The 15,164-nt window shown below is 58.6% G+C and overlaps 1 protein-coding gene across 2 annotated transcripts in view; it reads left to right on the top strand.

The window, feature by feature from the left end:
- The first annotated feature begins 492 nt into the window (after positions 1-492).
- Positions 493-15,164, top strand: part of RNF144A (ring finger protein 144A) — a 113,206-nt gene continuing 98,534 nt past the window's right edge. The window contains exon 1 of one of the 2 annotated variants that reach the window (XM_070069757.2): positions 493-673. The gene's annotated coding sequence lies outside the window, so the exon portion shown is untranslated. The remainder of the gene's footprint in view (positions 674-15,164) is intronic. The other variant, XM_070069755.2, reaches the window with a different exon arrangement.

Here is a 15,164-nt window from a genome sequence, read left to right as displayed (position 1 = left end):
GCCTTTTTGAAGCTTTTTATAAAGGCTCTGCTCGCATGTGCGTGCAACAGAACGGAATCCAACGCTAGTGCCCGCGAGCAGGCGGCGGGCAGAAGATCTAGGAATTCTACCCCAAAGCTCGAAGGCTCCAGCAGAAGCGGCCCACTGCGCTGCCGGCATCGCGGGCGCCCAGGGGGCCACCAGGCCCGCGCGGGTCCCCCTCTCCTCCACGCACTGGCCCCGGGACGGTCGGAGAGAGGTCCTGGAGAGCCAGGGCCTGCTCCGCGCGCTCTCCAGCCCGGCTGCGAGGCTGGGACGCGTCATCCCGCTTCGCCCAGGGCCGGACTCCGACACCGGGGGGTGGGGGGGGGTCTTCCGCGCAGTCTGCGGGTCGCCCGCGGTCTCCCCCTCCCCCCGGGACCGGGCGGCGCGCGGCGGGCGGGCGGGCGGCAGGGGGCGCAGCGCGGCGGGCGGAGCTTCGCCTCGCCTCTGCGCGCTCGCGGTCCCAGTGCGCGCGGCTCTCGGCGGCTGGAGGGCGGGGAGCGCATAAAGGGCGGCTCCGGGCGGGCTTCGCCAGCGCCGGCGCGGGTAGGCGGCGGCGGCGGCGGCGGGCACCGCGCACCGCGCACCGCGCATCGCGCACCGGCGCCGGGCGGAGCCGGCCTCGCAGGAGCTCCGGGCCGCGTGGGACCAGGTAGGGTGACGCGCGCGTCCCCTTTGTGTCGGCATCCCCGGAGCCGGCCTCGCGGTCCGCGGACGCTGCAGGGCGCTGGGGCGACCGGCAGCGCCTTGGGGCGGGGACCAGCCGGCTCTGAGCCCGGGACGCCCGCCCTGCCCCTCGGGGGTCTGGCGCCCGCGCCCGCGCCCGCAGCGCCGTGGCGGTTTGGGAACCTCCCTCCTACCGCGCGCGCCTAGCCCCGCGTCCCGGGCGCCTCTCGTGATCCGGGTCGCTCGCAGGCCCGCGGCGCAGTCTCGGGCAGGGCGGCCGCGCCAGGGAGCGCCAGGGGGCGGGAGAGTCGGGTCCCGTGCAGCGCGGAGCCCCCGGCCTCTTGGCCTGCGCGCCCGGCACTCTCCGCCAGCGCTGGCCCGGGCAGGGGGCGCAGCCGCTGCCGCCCAGTCCCTGGGGAAGCCCCCGCCCCTGGCCCTGGCCCTCCGGGGTCGTCGAAGGCCAGTCTCGGGATGGTCACTCCAAAAGTTCCCGCGCGTGTCCCTGTCCCCACCCTTCCCAGTGAATGAAGAGGAACGGCCATTGAGCAGCTGTCCCTCCTTGGCGTTGCGCGAGGGCAGCCGCTGGCGAGCAGAGGACTTGCGTGGGCAAGGCCCAGCCCGGGAGCTCTGTGCGTGGGTCCTACCACCCGCGGCGGCCACGGGAAACGCACCAGACTCCTTGCTCTGACCGCCTGGCGCGGGTGAGGCCCGGGAGGAGGGACAAGGACACGCCCCGGGGATCCGTGGCGGTGAGCGTTAAGCCGCAAGGGAGATGTGTTTGTAAGCAAGGCCGTGTAGAAGCTCGCGGAGCTGTGGGGGTTTCCCAGAGAGAGGAGGGGTGGGGAGGCTTTTGGGGGGGAAGTGTGTGGGCGGGACCTGCAGGTGGGGCGTTCAGGTGGTAGGAGGGGCCCGCGTGGGGGGGCCCTGAATTTGTCAGGGGGTTGCCCCTTGGCTCTGTGGGAGACCAGACCAGAGACCCGCGGGTCTCAAACTATTGGGAACCTGGTCTGTGTGCTTTGAGAGTGCCTTTGACAGTGTTCCTTTCATTAATGCAAAATAAAATTGTTTATTTCACGTGAGAGGCCGTGAGAGAGGACAGGGAGAGCTCCTATCTAGTTTATTCCTCAAATGCCGGCCGTGGCCAAGACTGATCCAAGCCAAGGTCGGAGCCAGGTTCTCTCTCTCTCTCTCTCTCTCTTTAAAGATTTATTTTATTTATTTGAAAGACAGAGTTACAGAGAGAGGTAGAGCCAGAGAGAGAGAGGTCTTCCATTCCACTGGTTCACTCCCCAAATGACTGCAATGGCCAGAGCTGAGCTGATCCAAAGCTGAGAGCCAGGAGCTTCTTCTGGGTCTCCCACGTGGGTGCAGGGGCCAAAAGACTTGGGCCATCTTCTACTGCTTTCCCAGGCCATAGCAGGGAGCTGAATCGGAAGAGGAGCAGCCGGGACTTGAACTGCCCACATGGGATGCCAGCGCTGCAGGCTGGGGCTTTAACCCACTGCTCCACAGCGCCAGCCCCAGAACCAGGTTCTCAATCTGGATCTCCCACGTGGGTGGCAGGGACTCAGGTACTTGAGCCTTCAGTTGCTGCTTGCCAGGTTGTGCATTGGCAGGAAGCTGGACTCCAGAGTGGAGCCAGAACGCAAACCCAGGCACGCTGACGCCAGATGCAGACATGCCAGCTGGCGTCCTAACCGCCAGGCCCTGCATGCACCCGATGTTTTCATGAATTTTTAAAACATGCAGAGCAAGTGTGACTACAGGGGTCAGATGGGGATAAGTCATGAAATCTCTGAATTCCAGTCCAGGGCTCTGGGGCTGTCCATGGCACCGGGAGCCAGTGATGGTCAGCGTGGTGTGTGGAGAGGGGCAGGCCTGGGGACCCTCTCCCCCAGGGTGGGCCTCCATGGCTGCCCCTTCTCAGAGGGCTGCTCCTGGATCCAGGCCCTCTTGAGGAAGTGGGATGAGAAATTCCCAGGCTCAGCACAAGTTGAGTTTTCCAGTTTTTAAAGAGGCCTGACAGTGACATCGCCGTCCCTGGAAGGGAACTAGTGAGGTGCTAACTGGAGTGAGTGACGGGGACAGCCGCGGGCCTGTGGCCGAGGCAGAGTTTGAGAACGCCCAGAGCTCCGTTGGTTCTCTGTTCTCTAGGGGCCGTCCAGTGCCTAGCTTGCTGGCTTTCAGTCCCTCGTCCAGACTGATGCTTGGGTACCGTGTGTCGGCTGGGAACTGGATGTGGTTTGGGACTTTGGGAGACCTCACACGGTGCCCCCTGCTCCTGGGCAGCCCAGGGCTCCGAGCCACGTGGCCCCACTGAGAATGTGGCCTTTCCCACCGTGGTTCCTGATTTGTCGCTGCTGCTTGTTTTTGTTACATTGCTCCTCCCTCCTGAGAGTCTTTCTCTCCGGAGCTGGAGGAAGTCTGTCCTTGGAGGCTGAGAATCTCAGAACCAGGTGGTTTGCCACGGATCCCTCCCTTCAGCCCCCTCGTTGTGAGCCCGGGGACAGGGGCTCGGCTCGGAGGGGCTGGGGAGCCCAGGGCACACGGTGGGCTGAGGCTGGAAGCCTCGCCCTGGCATCAGCATTTCCGACTCTGTGTGTGGTCCCTTCCACAGGCTGCACTTGAGGTCCTCTGGTGTCCCCAGGAGTCTGGTGGTCAGCAGCACTCAGGCTGTCTTACAGCCCTTGGGTGCTTCCCAGGTATCTGACCAGGCCGGGCCCCCTGACTTTGTGGGGAGCATGTGTGCATGTTGGGGGGCTTCTCAGAGGCAGCAGAAAGGCCATGAAAGGAATGGGATGCTTCCGGGGGAGGTGGACGGTTCACGGTCACTCTGGGCAGTTTTCTGACAGCCAGGTCTGTGCGGCTGGCAGAGCATTTGAGGTCTTTGTTCCTGGGACCAGTTTCCTTTCTCCCTTTGTGTGTTACTGATACACACGAGGACCTTTTCTTAATGATATGAAGAAATTAAGTTGAAGCCTCCCCTCCCTTCCCTGTCGGGTGCCAGTGCTGGAGGACAGAGCTGTGTGAGTGGCACAGCTATGTGACCTTGGCACGTGTCTTCACCTCCCTAGGTGGCCGCAGTTCCTTCAGGGTAAAATCAAGATGTTGGCCCAAATGTTTACCCAGATCCAGAAATAAAAATACTCCTGTTTCAATCACATGTTATAAGAGAATTTTGCAAGACCACTCCCCAGATGCAACTATTTGTAAGGATTTTTGCAAGAAAAAAATGCAAATTGCAGATTTTTCTCAGGGATGATGAGCAGTTCATTGCTGCTAAATATCTCTAGCTCCCTGATCTAAAACTTGAATTGGCATGTTTCCAGACTGGTTTCTGGGAGTGGGAGAAAGGCTTCCTCTAAGGAGCCGGCTCACAAGGTGGATGCAGTGTTGCAGAGAGAAGTCAGTTCCTCGATGTTATGAAGAGGTTTGCCAGGCTGTGTTCTGCTCTCTCCCGGGTCTGTGGGCCTGGGGACAGACAGTAGTTAATATCCATTAAGTGTTTCCCATGCACTGGGCATCAAGCATGGGTGTGTGGCGTGCATTATGGAAGGTGTAGCTTTCACCTGGTCCCAGATGACACGTGCATACCACTGCCCTCATCTGACAGCAGCGGTGCTGCCCAGGGTCTCACAGATGTTAAGTGTTGAAGCCGGGCTTTGAGCTCAGAGGTCTGCAGGAAATGAGTCCATGACCTTGAGCAAGCTGTAGTCTGGGGAGCTGGAAGCAAGAACATTCCCAGACTGATGTAACATCAGGGTCAGGGCGATGATGTAGGCGTGCAGAGAGCAGTGGGACCGGCGGGGACGCCTGTTCAGCCCGGGTCTGCTCGGGGGACTGGAAGGATGCACCTGAGCTGGCCAGCAGGCGAGAGGATCAGTGTCAACATGGAGCCTGGGAACAGCAAGAAACAGCGCGGGGTCCGTGGAGAGCTCAGAACCAGCACAGCGGGGCTGAGCGGCCAGGGGCGCATTGCTGCTGATGTGCCCGGGTGGGGCTGGCCGTCTCTGGGAGCTGCTGGTGCCAAGGCGTCCAGGGTAGCACTGTTGCTATCATTCCCTGTATCCACCGGCAAGTCTCAGCTGTGCGATTGTGTTTGCATCATTTCCTTTTGGAGCAGCCTCTTTCCCTGTATTTCCTCCAGTTGTTTGCCTGCCTTCTGATTCCTTGGAGGGAAGGGGGGAGTGCCAGGGAAGATCACAGCACCTGCCCTTGGCAGCCTTTCTCTTGACTGTCCAGGAACCTCGTGCGCCATCTTCAGAGCGGTCTCGGAGGCTGGTGTGGTTCTGCTGCCCTGAGCTATAAGTTAGTCCAAGTGTCGATGGAGTCGATACAGAGGTGCTTCTGCTTATGCCAGCACAGCCCTGCAGGCGAAGCACGTGGGAGAAAAGGGAGGGATTCCACGTTCTGGAGCTGGTGATGGTCAGCTCTCTCGTGAGAGTTACTGATCACGCCGGGTTTTGTGACCCTCCTAGGGCTCTGCTCACCTCTTACTGTGTTGTGTTCCTGGGAAAACTTGCAGACTTCAGAAGGGTTGTTCTTCAAGTGGGGCACGCAAGGTGACTGGCAGGCTGTGTATTAAGGCCACTTGGAGGGAGGCGCCGTGCAGATGCATCAAGACTCCCACTGCAACCCCGTGAGTGGTACAAGCCCTGGGCGCCTGGCCCTTTCGAGGGCATCTGAGAATTCATGCCGAGGGTGCCCTGTGAGTCCCCCTGGCTTGCCCTTTGCTACCGCCTCATCTGTACCCTCAGCTGTAGCTCCCCTTGGCTCCAGCCCCGTCCGTCCAGGTCTCCAGGCTAGCTCACACCCAGGGATGTTCTCCGCTCTCCCTGTGCCAAGTCCTGATGGTCGTTGAAGGTGCAGCCCATGCTGCCTTTGCCCCAGAGCTGTGCAAACACTGCCGGAGGTGACTGCAGAGATCCGCTCGTCTGATCCTGGCGTTGGACAGATGTGGCACGGACGTGTGTGGCCGGAGGCGGCCAGGATCGCAGACCTGGGGCAGGGCAGTCCCTTTGCTCCCACCCTCCTGCATCTCCTCCCCATTCCTCAGCCAGAAAGATTCTCTCTCCCAGGTGCTTCCATAGCGACTTCTTTTCAGAATCCCTGATTACATTTGAAACTCTAATCTAATTTTAGGGATTTATGTAACCGTCTTATTTTTCTCTACTAAACCAGAAGCTCTGCCAAGGTAGGAACTTCCTCACTGGGTCCCCCCCCCCCCCCGTGCCCATCCTGCTCTTTCGGTTTCTGTAACATGATTGAGTACACGATGGAGAAACCGGGGTCAGGAGGGGGGTCTCAGGCAGCAGATCAGTGAGGAAGCGGAGAGTCTGCGGGCTGCCATCATGGAGTCAGCTGGGAGACGTACGTGTTCTCCTGGAAAGCTCTGAGACGCCCGGGCAGTGGGGAGTTGGGTGGTGGGGGTGTTTGCTTGGGGTCCAGAGTGAGGATCACAGGTGCAGCCCTGGAGGCCCAGAATGTGGGGAGGACGCCCCAGAGAGCGCTCCGCGCCATGGTGGGTGCTGTGTTTGGCATTGTGTGCGGCATGCAGTGGTGAGTGCCATGCTGGACCCCGTGGTGGGGGCAGTGGTGCTGCCATGTAAGTACCAAGGTAGAGGAGGTGGTGGGTGCAGGGGTCGCCTGCACAGTAGATAAGCCCATGTCAGCCTGGAGTCTGCACCCAGCCCATGTCTGCACCCAGCCCGGAGTCTGCACCCAGCCCATGTCTGCACCCAGCCCAGAGTCTGCACCCAGCCCATGTCTGCACCCAGCACTTGAGGGACTCACTTCTGGGCTTCCATCAGTGGGAACGCCGTGGGACGCGCCTGTGGAGTGAGTTGGGCCTCACCCTGTGATGGCCCCGCTGTATCAGAGGGGTGTGTACTGTGGTGGCAGAACCAAGTGCACCTTCGGCTCATCTGGGCATGTTCCGTGGACTTCTGGGGAGGAAGTTCTCGGTGGGTAGAATAGGTGAGGGGAGAGGCGTGAAGAGGAGGCGGGGGGTGGGGAAGAGGGTTCAGCAGCTGGAGCAGAAGGGGGTGATGGTTCAGGCCGAGCAGGATTCCGTCTGGAGGGTGAGGAGGAGGCAGGGCTGCTGGACGAGCCATCAGGCGTTGAGTGGGAGGCGGGGCTACGTCTCCTGTGGCAGTGTGGAGTTTCTGCTAAGAGCGCCTTGGAAGTGTGTGCCGTGGAAAGGCGCGAGGGCTTGCGTGCGTGTGGCTCTTCCACGTGGGAGCTGGAGACCTGCAGCAGTCAGTGTGGTACAGTGGGCGTGAGGAAGAGTCCCCGGTTCCAGACGGCCACTGACGCGGAGCGCCTGCTCTCCTCCGGCGAGCGTGGCAGGTGTCACCCGCACGTGCCCTCCAGGGTGTGCTCCAGGGCAGCCTGCATGATGGGCAGGGGGCAGACCCGCAGAGGCCCCGACTCGGCAGTGACTGAGAACAGGAGGCAGCACCGGGGCTCCTTGCACCCTCTTTCCTGAAGGCTCCATTGCCTCAGTTCCTCCTGGAAGTGCGTGGGGCAGAGCAGAACGGTTTAGTGCACACGGAGCTCCCGAAGACTTGGAGCGCCAGGGCCCGAGGAGCTGAAACTCGTTGGTATTTCCTCCTCCTGGCTTGGCTGGGGGAGGCGATCGCGGTCCCGGATGGTGATGGGACAGAGCTGGCTCCCTGAGCTCCGAGAGCAGCTCCTCCCTCCCTCCCCTCCTTCCTTCCTCTCTCTGTCTCAATGAAGCATTAGCTGCAGCCCTACAGCTGAGGCTTTCTGGGGGTGGGAGGCCAGCAGAGTGGAGCGCAGGGCCAGATGTCTTAGGAAGAAGGGAAAGAAAGATCCCTTTATTCCGTCAGCCTGCAGGGTCCCGGGAACCTGCCTTTGTGTGGGTGCATCCCGCACCCTCTTCCCAGCACTGCTCTTGGGTGATGTCCTCATTGCTTCCCTCTCTTCGTCGTGTAAAGAGGCACCAGAGGCCAGAAGTGAGTGTAGGGTTCCCCGTGTACCCTAGGACAGGAGCAGGCAGGAAGCAGAACACGGGGAAGCAAAGCACAGGTACAGACAAGTGCAAAGTCCTGGGTGCAGGGGAATGTGTCGCTCCGGGCTCTGCCTCCATGTTCACGTGGCTGTCTTCTCTGTCCCAGTGTCCGTGTCGCTTCTCACGAGGATCAGGGCCTGCCCTGTTGGTCTCATCTTTGCTTGATTCATCTGCCAAGAGCCCGCCCCGTGTGATCAGAGGCAGAAGTGCCGGGGGTTCAGGCCAGAGCACAGAGGCACACAGCAGTGTCTGTCAGTTCATGTGGCAGAGCTCTGTGCCAAGACTTGCCCCCTCTAGCAAGAAGGTGTCGAGGGTGGGTGGCCGTGACACTGAAGCAGCCGCTTTGCCGTGTCCCTGAGAGCCCCGGCTCTGCTCTTCCTGCCGCGCCGTGTTCCGTGAGTGACCTGTGCCAGCATGCCGGCTGCCCTGTGACCAGGGAGACCACCAGAGCGGTGGGCTCACGTCTGTGTGTGTGGCAGCAGTGGAGGTGGGGGAGTGGGCGTCTGCTGCACCTGCCGCTTTGTGTCAGGAAGGAGCAGAGTTTTTCAGAAGCACCTCAGCTGGCTCCGGGGAGGGCTCCATGGCTCGAGCTGGACCGCGGGGCGACCCCCGGAGTCGTGAGAAGTGAGGAAGTGAGAACGGCCGGAGGACTGGGCAAGGTGAAGCAGTCGACAGCCGCGTGATGCCACAGTGCCGGTCGTGCTGGGGCTTCCGGGGCCGCCTTTCTGCCTCTCTCTCACCTGCTCTTCCTGGAACAGAGAGCCCGTGTGGGACAGGGTCCCCATCCAGGTGCGTGAGGCCTCCATGTCTTCTTGTGGTGCTCGGCACTTCCGTGTGCAGGTGTAGGTGGGGTATGGCGAGGGCCAGCAAGTCCCAGTCCTGCCTGATTCATTCAGTAAACTTCCGGCACCTTCACGTAGCAGGTGCTCAACCCACGGCCGTTGACCCAATCTGCGTCTTCTGCCTTGAGAGCTGGACAGTCCAGACACATCCAGAGGCACACACTGTAGTAGTCACATGCGCATTGTGGGTGCTGCTGTACACCAAGCAGTGGGAACACACAGCAAGCAAGCCCTTGCTGTCCGGCCCAGTGGGCTGCTCGTCCTTTCTCTGACTTGTAAGGAGGTTCTGCTTGTGAGGAGTAGAGAGTCAAGGAGCCCACAGTGTAGACCAGGCCCCGTGCCGGGGAGAGCACACATGAGTGCCACACGGGAGGACGAGTCTTGCCCCTCCTGAGGTCGGCGCAGCTCCTGCCTGTGCTCCTGGGACGTGCTCCTCTTTGGCCCACAGTTCTGCGTTCTGGACAGTGACCTGCTTTCTCCCGGTCCCTGGCCATAGGCAGCGTGGCCGGCCTCGCCGCAGGAGGAGCAGCTCAGCCGGGCCTGCTGAGGGACTGCCCGCGGCCCACCACCGTGTCCTGCCAGCCTGGCAGACGAGGGCTGTTTTCTGTGGGCGGGCAGGACTTCCTGTGCCTGCAGCCAGCTGGAGGCCAGTGCTGTCCTGGGGCCCATTGTCCAGCGTGGGAGCTGCTGAGCCTCTGGGGCTCTGCAGCCCTGGAACGCTGGCCAGTCCCCACCACGGCTGTGCTTGAAGTGGATTTCAGAGGTCTAGTGTGGAAAACAGAATGCAAAGGTCCAGCCAATGTTTTTTATATTTTATTTATGTGAGAGACAGAGAGAACTCCCATCTGCTGGTTCCTTTCCTAAATATCTGAAATGGCTGAGACTGGGATGGACCAAGATGGAGAGACGGGAACTGATCCAGGTCTCTCCTGTGGGTGTCAGGGACCCGGTTCCTTGAGCACCCCCAGGTCTGCACTGGTGGGATCAAAGCCTCCCCTGTTGTCAGAGGGAGCTACACTGATGGGGATGCGGACGTCGTAGGTGCCGTGTTAAACACCTGTTCCCAGTAATGATGTTTATAAGGATGGCATGTTGAAATGATTGTATTTTGGCTCTATTGGGATAAATAAAGTATATTACTAAAATGATTTCCGTTATACTTTTTAAAATGAGATTACCACAGCATTCACTACATAGGTGCTGGGGCAGGCATTTGCTTATCAGTAAAGGTACCAGTTAAGACGCCCATGTCCACCTTCGAGTGCCTGGCCTAGACGCCTGGCTCCACTCTTGATTCCAGCTTCCTGCCAACACAGGCCTCAGGAAGCAGCAGATCATGACTCAGTTAACAGGGTCCCCGTCACTCACATCAGAGGCCTAAATTGAGTTCCTGGCTCCTGGCTTCAGCCCGGCCCAGCTCTGGCCATTGTGTGCATTTGGGGAGTTAACAGGCAAATGGGAGCTTTCTCTCTCTCTCTCTCTCTCTCTCTCTCTCTCTCTCTAAGAGAACAGAAAGCTCCAGGTGTGACTCCACATCCCCCTGCCCTGAGCCCAGGCTGCTGCCCTGCAGGGACTGGGAGGAGGTGGTTCTTTACAGTTCACGCCCTTCTGACCGGCTGTGTGCTGGGGGCCAGGGTGGCCAGAACCAGGGGCGCTGTGCCAGCCGTGTGAGTGCTGGCTGGTGCAGCGTTGTCCCCGACACTGCACGCTTCTCGCTGCCGTCTTCAGTTTGGTTGTCCGTGCTTTGGATGCCTCCCCGGCTTGGCCGACTCGGGCCCCCCTTTCCTACAGCCTGTGCTGCTCAGATTGATCGGTTGGATTCACGGGTTCTGGGATGTTTTTGTTGAATGTGTACACAGGAGGGCTTGGGTTAGATGAGCTGAATGTTTTTCCTTAGGAATCTCCTCAGCTGTTGAAATCTACCTGGATGCCCTCACCTTTACTTCAGGTTCATTGCTGTGGGTCTTCCTTGTTTCCCCCTGGGGCCTCTGTCTCTCCCATGGCTGCCAGTGTCTTGTCCTTGACCTTCTTCTGGCTTTAAAGATCTAGAAATGTGGACCCCACCCGACTGTGTGCGGATTAGCTGCCCAGAGACGACTGGCTAAGGGCAGACTCTTTCCGTAAACCCTGCACGTGCACCCAGCCCGGAGTCTGCACCCAGCCCATGTCTGTACCCAGCCCGGAGTCTGTACCCAGCCCCGGAGTCTGCACCCAGCCCGGAGTCTGTACCCAGCCCCGGAGTCTGCACCCAGCCTGGAGTCTGTACCCAGCCCATGTCTGCACCCAGCCCGGAGTCTGCACCCAGCCCCGGAGTCTGCACCCAGCCTGGAGTCTGCACCCAGCCCATGTCTGCACCCAGCCCGGAGTCTGCACCCAGCCCCGGAGTCTGCACCCAGCCTGGAGTCTGTACCCAGCCCATGTCTGCACCCAGCCCGGAGTCTGCACCCAGCCCCGGAGTCTGCACCCAGCCCGGAGTCTGCGCCCAGCCCGGAGTCTGTAGCCAGTCCCAGAGTCTGTGCCCAGCCCATGTCTCACCCAGCCCCGGAGTCTGTACCCAGCCCGTGTCTGCACCCAGCCTGGAGTCTGTACCCAGCCCATGTCTGCACCCAGCCCCGGAATCTGCACCCAGCCCGGAGTCTGCACCCAGCCCCAGAGTCTGCACCCAGCCCCAGAGTCTGCACCCAGCCCCAAGTCTGTGCCCAGCCCGGAGTCTGCGCCCAGCCCGGAGTCTGTAGCCAGTCCCAGAGTCTGTGCCCAGCCCATGTCTCACCCAGCCCCGGAGTCTGCACCCAGCCCGGAGTCTGTGCCCAGCCCATGTCTCACCCAGCCCCGGAGTCTGTACCCAGCCCGTAGTCTGCGCCCAGCCCGGAGTCTGTAGCCAGTCCCAGAGTCTGTGCCCAGCCCATGTCTCACCCAGCCCCGGAGTCTGCACCCAGTCTGGAGTCTGCACCCAGCCCCGGAGTCTGCACCCAGCCCGGAGTCTGTGCCCAGCCTTGGAGTCTGCCCAGCCCCGGAGTCTGCGCCCAGCCCGGAGTCTGCACCCAGCCTTGGAGTCTGTACCCAGCCCAGAGTCTGTACCCAGCCCGGAGTCTGCACCCAGCCTTGGAGTCTGTGCCCAGCCCCGGAGTCTGCACCCAGCCCGGAGTCTGCACCCAGCCCATGTCTCACCCAGCCCCAGAGTCTGCACCCAGCCCGGAGTCTGCACCCAGCCCGGAGTCTGTGCCCAGCCCCGGGGTCTGTACCCAGCCCAGAGTCTGCACCCAGCCCGAGTCTGTACCCAGCCGGGGGTCTGTGCCCAGCCCATGTCTGTGCAGCACGTGAAATCTCATGCCCCTTGCTTGTTTTCCAACCCCCCTCCCCCCGACAGCAGAGCTACCCCTCTGCCCTCCTCCACGCTCCTCACCCCTTCCTTGGCAAGGCTGCGTTCCAGGTCTGCATCCTTGCTCTCTTAGCTGCTGTTACTGCTCTTGAGTCTTCAAAGCTGGTGGCTTTCCCTGGCCCGTTTGCCACCTCTGGCTTTGTTGCTGGCTGTCCCCTAGGTTGGGTGTCCCTGGGTTTCCTGGGGGAATAGCCTGCCCCATCACTTGTCTTTCCTGCACCCCAGTCTGGTCTCAGTGTGTTCTGATGCACACCTTGTCTTCTCCACAGGCCAAAAGCTGGCTTCTCCTCTTCCTGCCTGAACCCTCAGCCCCCCTCAGTGGTGAAGGTGGTGTGGGAGGAGCAGCCTCCCTTTAACCCTGGGAGGCAGGAGGCCAGGTGCCAGCAGGTAGCTGGGCGCTTTGCTCAGTGTAAGGTTCTTCAAACCTGGCAACAAGTTTTAACTCCAAAGATTCAAAAGCAGCAGAACTGATGTTAAGTGCGGCTTGCATGATGGCGGCACAGGTGACTCTCATGGAGGTGGCTGTGGGGATGGGAAGTGACCTGCTTCTCAGGGTTTGGCCTACTGCGGGTGCAGGTGTGTGAAGGGCGTCCTGCCTCCCCTTGAGACTTCTCCCCAGCCCTCCCTGGCAGCATGGCTGTGACTCAGAGCTTGTCAAGCCTCTGTTCCATGTGTAGAAGAATGGTGGGGACCTTCTGGGCTGCAGGAACACAGGGCGCGTTCTGCTGAGTTTAGAATTTTCAGCACCGCACCTGGGCTGCTAAACACCAAGGTCACTTTGACACCCCAGCCCTGCAGGTGTGGCACCCATGGCGCAGGTGAGCACCCGGGCTTCCACACTGGCCGCTTGCGGTGGTGGAGCAGACAGCACTTTGGCTGAGTTAGGAAGACTGAGTATAGACGGGAGAATCCTGTGCCCAGCACAGCTCTCCACCTCTCTGTCATCATCCCCGTCCTGTTCACCTGTAACTAAGAAGAACCCCGGGGTCACTTCTGTTGTGCAGTAAATAACACAGGCCCGAGAAAATGTGGAGAAGTCGTCAGAGACCCATCCCCGAAGTGGGTCCATGGCTGGCCCCGGGGGCTGCACAGATCCGGAGGACAGAGACCCCGGGGTAGATGGGACTGCCTGCAGCATTCACACCCCTCCCTGGGCGCCCCTCGCTGGCTGAGCGGAAGGTTGCCCTGTGGGGATGTCTCGGCCATTGAGGCCGTTCATTGCTTCCTCTGGAGTTTCGGCCAGAGATGGAACAGCCTGAGTGCAGTGGCCCCCGCGTTCCTCCTTTCCCAGTTTTCCTACTTTGGGAGCTGTTTTTCCGTTTACAGTACAAATGCATGGGACCCAGGGGTTACCTCGGATAGTGCTGTTTAATGTTCGGGAATCTTGCAGCTGTCTTTCCGTTACGGTTTGTAATTTAATTCCATGGTGAGGTGAGAGCCTGTGTGCTTTGCGTTTTGTTTTGTGGACTGGACCACGCCACGTGAGCTAGAGGGGTGTGCATTCTGCTCTTGTTGGGTGGCGTGTTCTGGATCAAGTAGGTCCAGTTGCTTCTTGGTGCTCTTCAACTCAGCTGCATCCCTGTGGATTCTCTGCCTGCGGGGTTAGAATAGCCACTGCCTTGGAGTGGATTTGTCTTTTTCTCCTTGCAGTTCAATCAGTTTCCTCTATGTTTGGGGGCTCAGTTGGGGGGTACATGCTTGTTTATTTAGCATTGTTAGTTCTTGGAGAACTGATTTCCTTTATCAGCATTTGGTGATGTCCCTCTTTGTCCCTGTTGTTTTTTTTTAAAGGATTTAATATGTGTATTTTTATTCATAATTGACACATACTAATTGTACATATTTTGAGTTGTGATATTTTAATCCATGTATACAATGGGCAATGAATAGATGAATTGCTTATCCATCAGTTCAAGCATTTATCATTTCTTCGCATTGGGAACATTCAAAATCCTCTGTGTTGGTGGTTTTGAGAACTACAGTTAATTGTTTTCCATCAGTCACCCTACTGTGCCATAGAATACCAGGAGTTGCTGCTTCGATCCAACTGCACCCCTGTACCCATTCGGCATCCTCCCTGTGGCCCCTCCTCCTCCCGGCCCCTCCCCTTTCCAGCCTCTGGTCCTCTCTGTTCTACTGTCTGCTTCTATGGCGTCAGCTTTTTGGGCTTTCACTTGTAAGTGAAACATATAGTACTTGTCTTTCTGGTTTTTTTTTTTAAGCTTTATTCATTTATTTGAAAGGCGTTAGAGAGAGAGAGAGAGAGAGAGAGAGATACCTTCCATCCCTGGTTCACTCCCCAAATTGCCACAATAGCTAGAGCTAAGCCAATCCAAAGCCAGGAGCCAAGAGCTTCTTCCAGATCTCTAATGTGGATGCAGGGACACAAGCACTTGGGCCATCTTCTGCTGCTTTCCCAGGTGCATAAGCAGGAAGCTGGATTGGAAGTGGAGCAGGCAGGACCTGAATTGGGTCTGTGCAGGATACCAGTGCTGCAGACAGCAGCTTTACCCACCGCGCCACAGCGCCAACCCCAGTCTTTCCGTTCCTGGCTTACTTCCCTTAATGTGTCACCCTCCAGGCTCATCTGTGCTGCCACAAATGGCAGGATTTCACTCTTTTTCATGGCTGAGTGTTATTCCATTGTATGTGTGTAACCAGATTTTGTTTATCTATTCACCTCCCAATAGAACACCCAGGTTGGTTCCCTAGTGTGGCTGTCATGCCTGAAATTACCAAGCTGGAGCTGGTCCACCTTTCTTTATCTGGTGTTGGCTACTTTTTACTTAACTTGAATCTTTATATTTAAAGTGGGTTTCTCATAGACAACACAACGTATGTACAATCTTACTTTTCTGTCCCCGTAAGAATTTGTTATCTTTTAACCACATATTTAGACCATTCACGTTTAAGGTGATTATTGATACATTTAGATAATATCTGCCTTATCTGTAACTGTTTTCTATTAATTTTGTCTGTTTTTAACTCTTTTTCTGACTTTACTAGTTTGTTATTTTTTTCTATTATTACATCAGCTTTGCTTCTTTTAACATTTTTAGCATGTTTGCATTATGCATTTTAAACCTAAGTTCACTTTCAAAAAACTCTGCAGCACCTGCTCTTGTGTGAAGGCGCCTTGTGGCACAGTATCCCAACTCCTCCTGCTGATCCCTTCAGCTAGGGACAGATGTTGGCTGTGACTCTCTGATTTCACCTGACTCCC

The sequence above is a fragment of the Oryctolagus cuniculus genome, chromosome 2 (assembly GCF_051225735.1).
Source record: "Oryctolagus cuniculus isolate XC-2025 breed Fujian yellow rabbit chromosome 2, ASM5122573v1, whole genome shotgun sequence".
In the NCBI taxonomy this organism is placed as follows: Eukaryota; Metazoa; Chordata; class Mammalia; order Lagomorpha; family Leporidae; genus Oryctolagus; species Oryctolagus cuniculus.
This window is presented reverse-complemented; position numbering and strand designations above follow the sequence as displayed.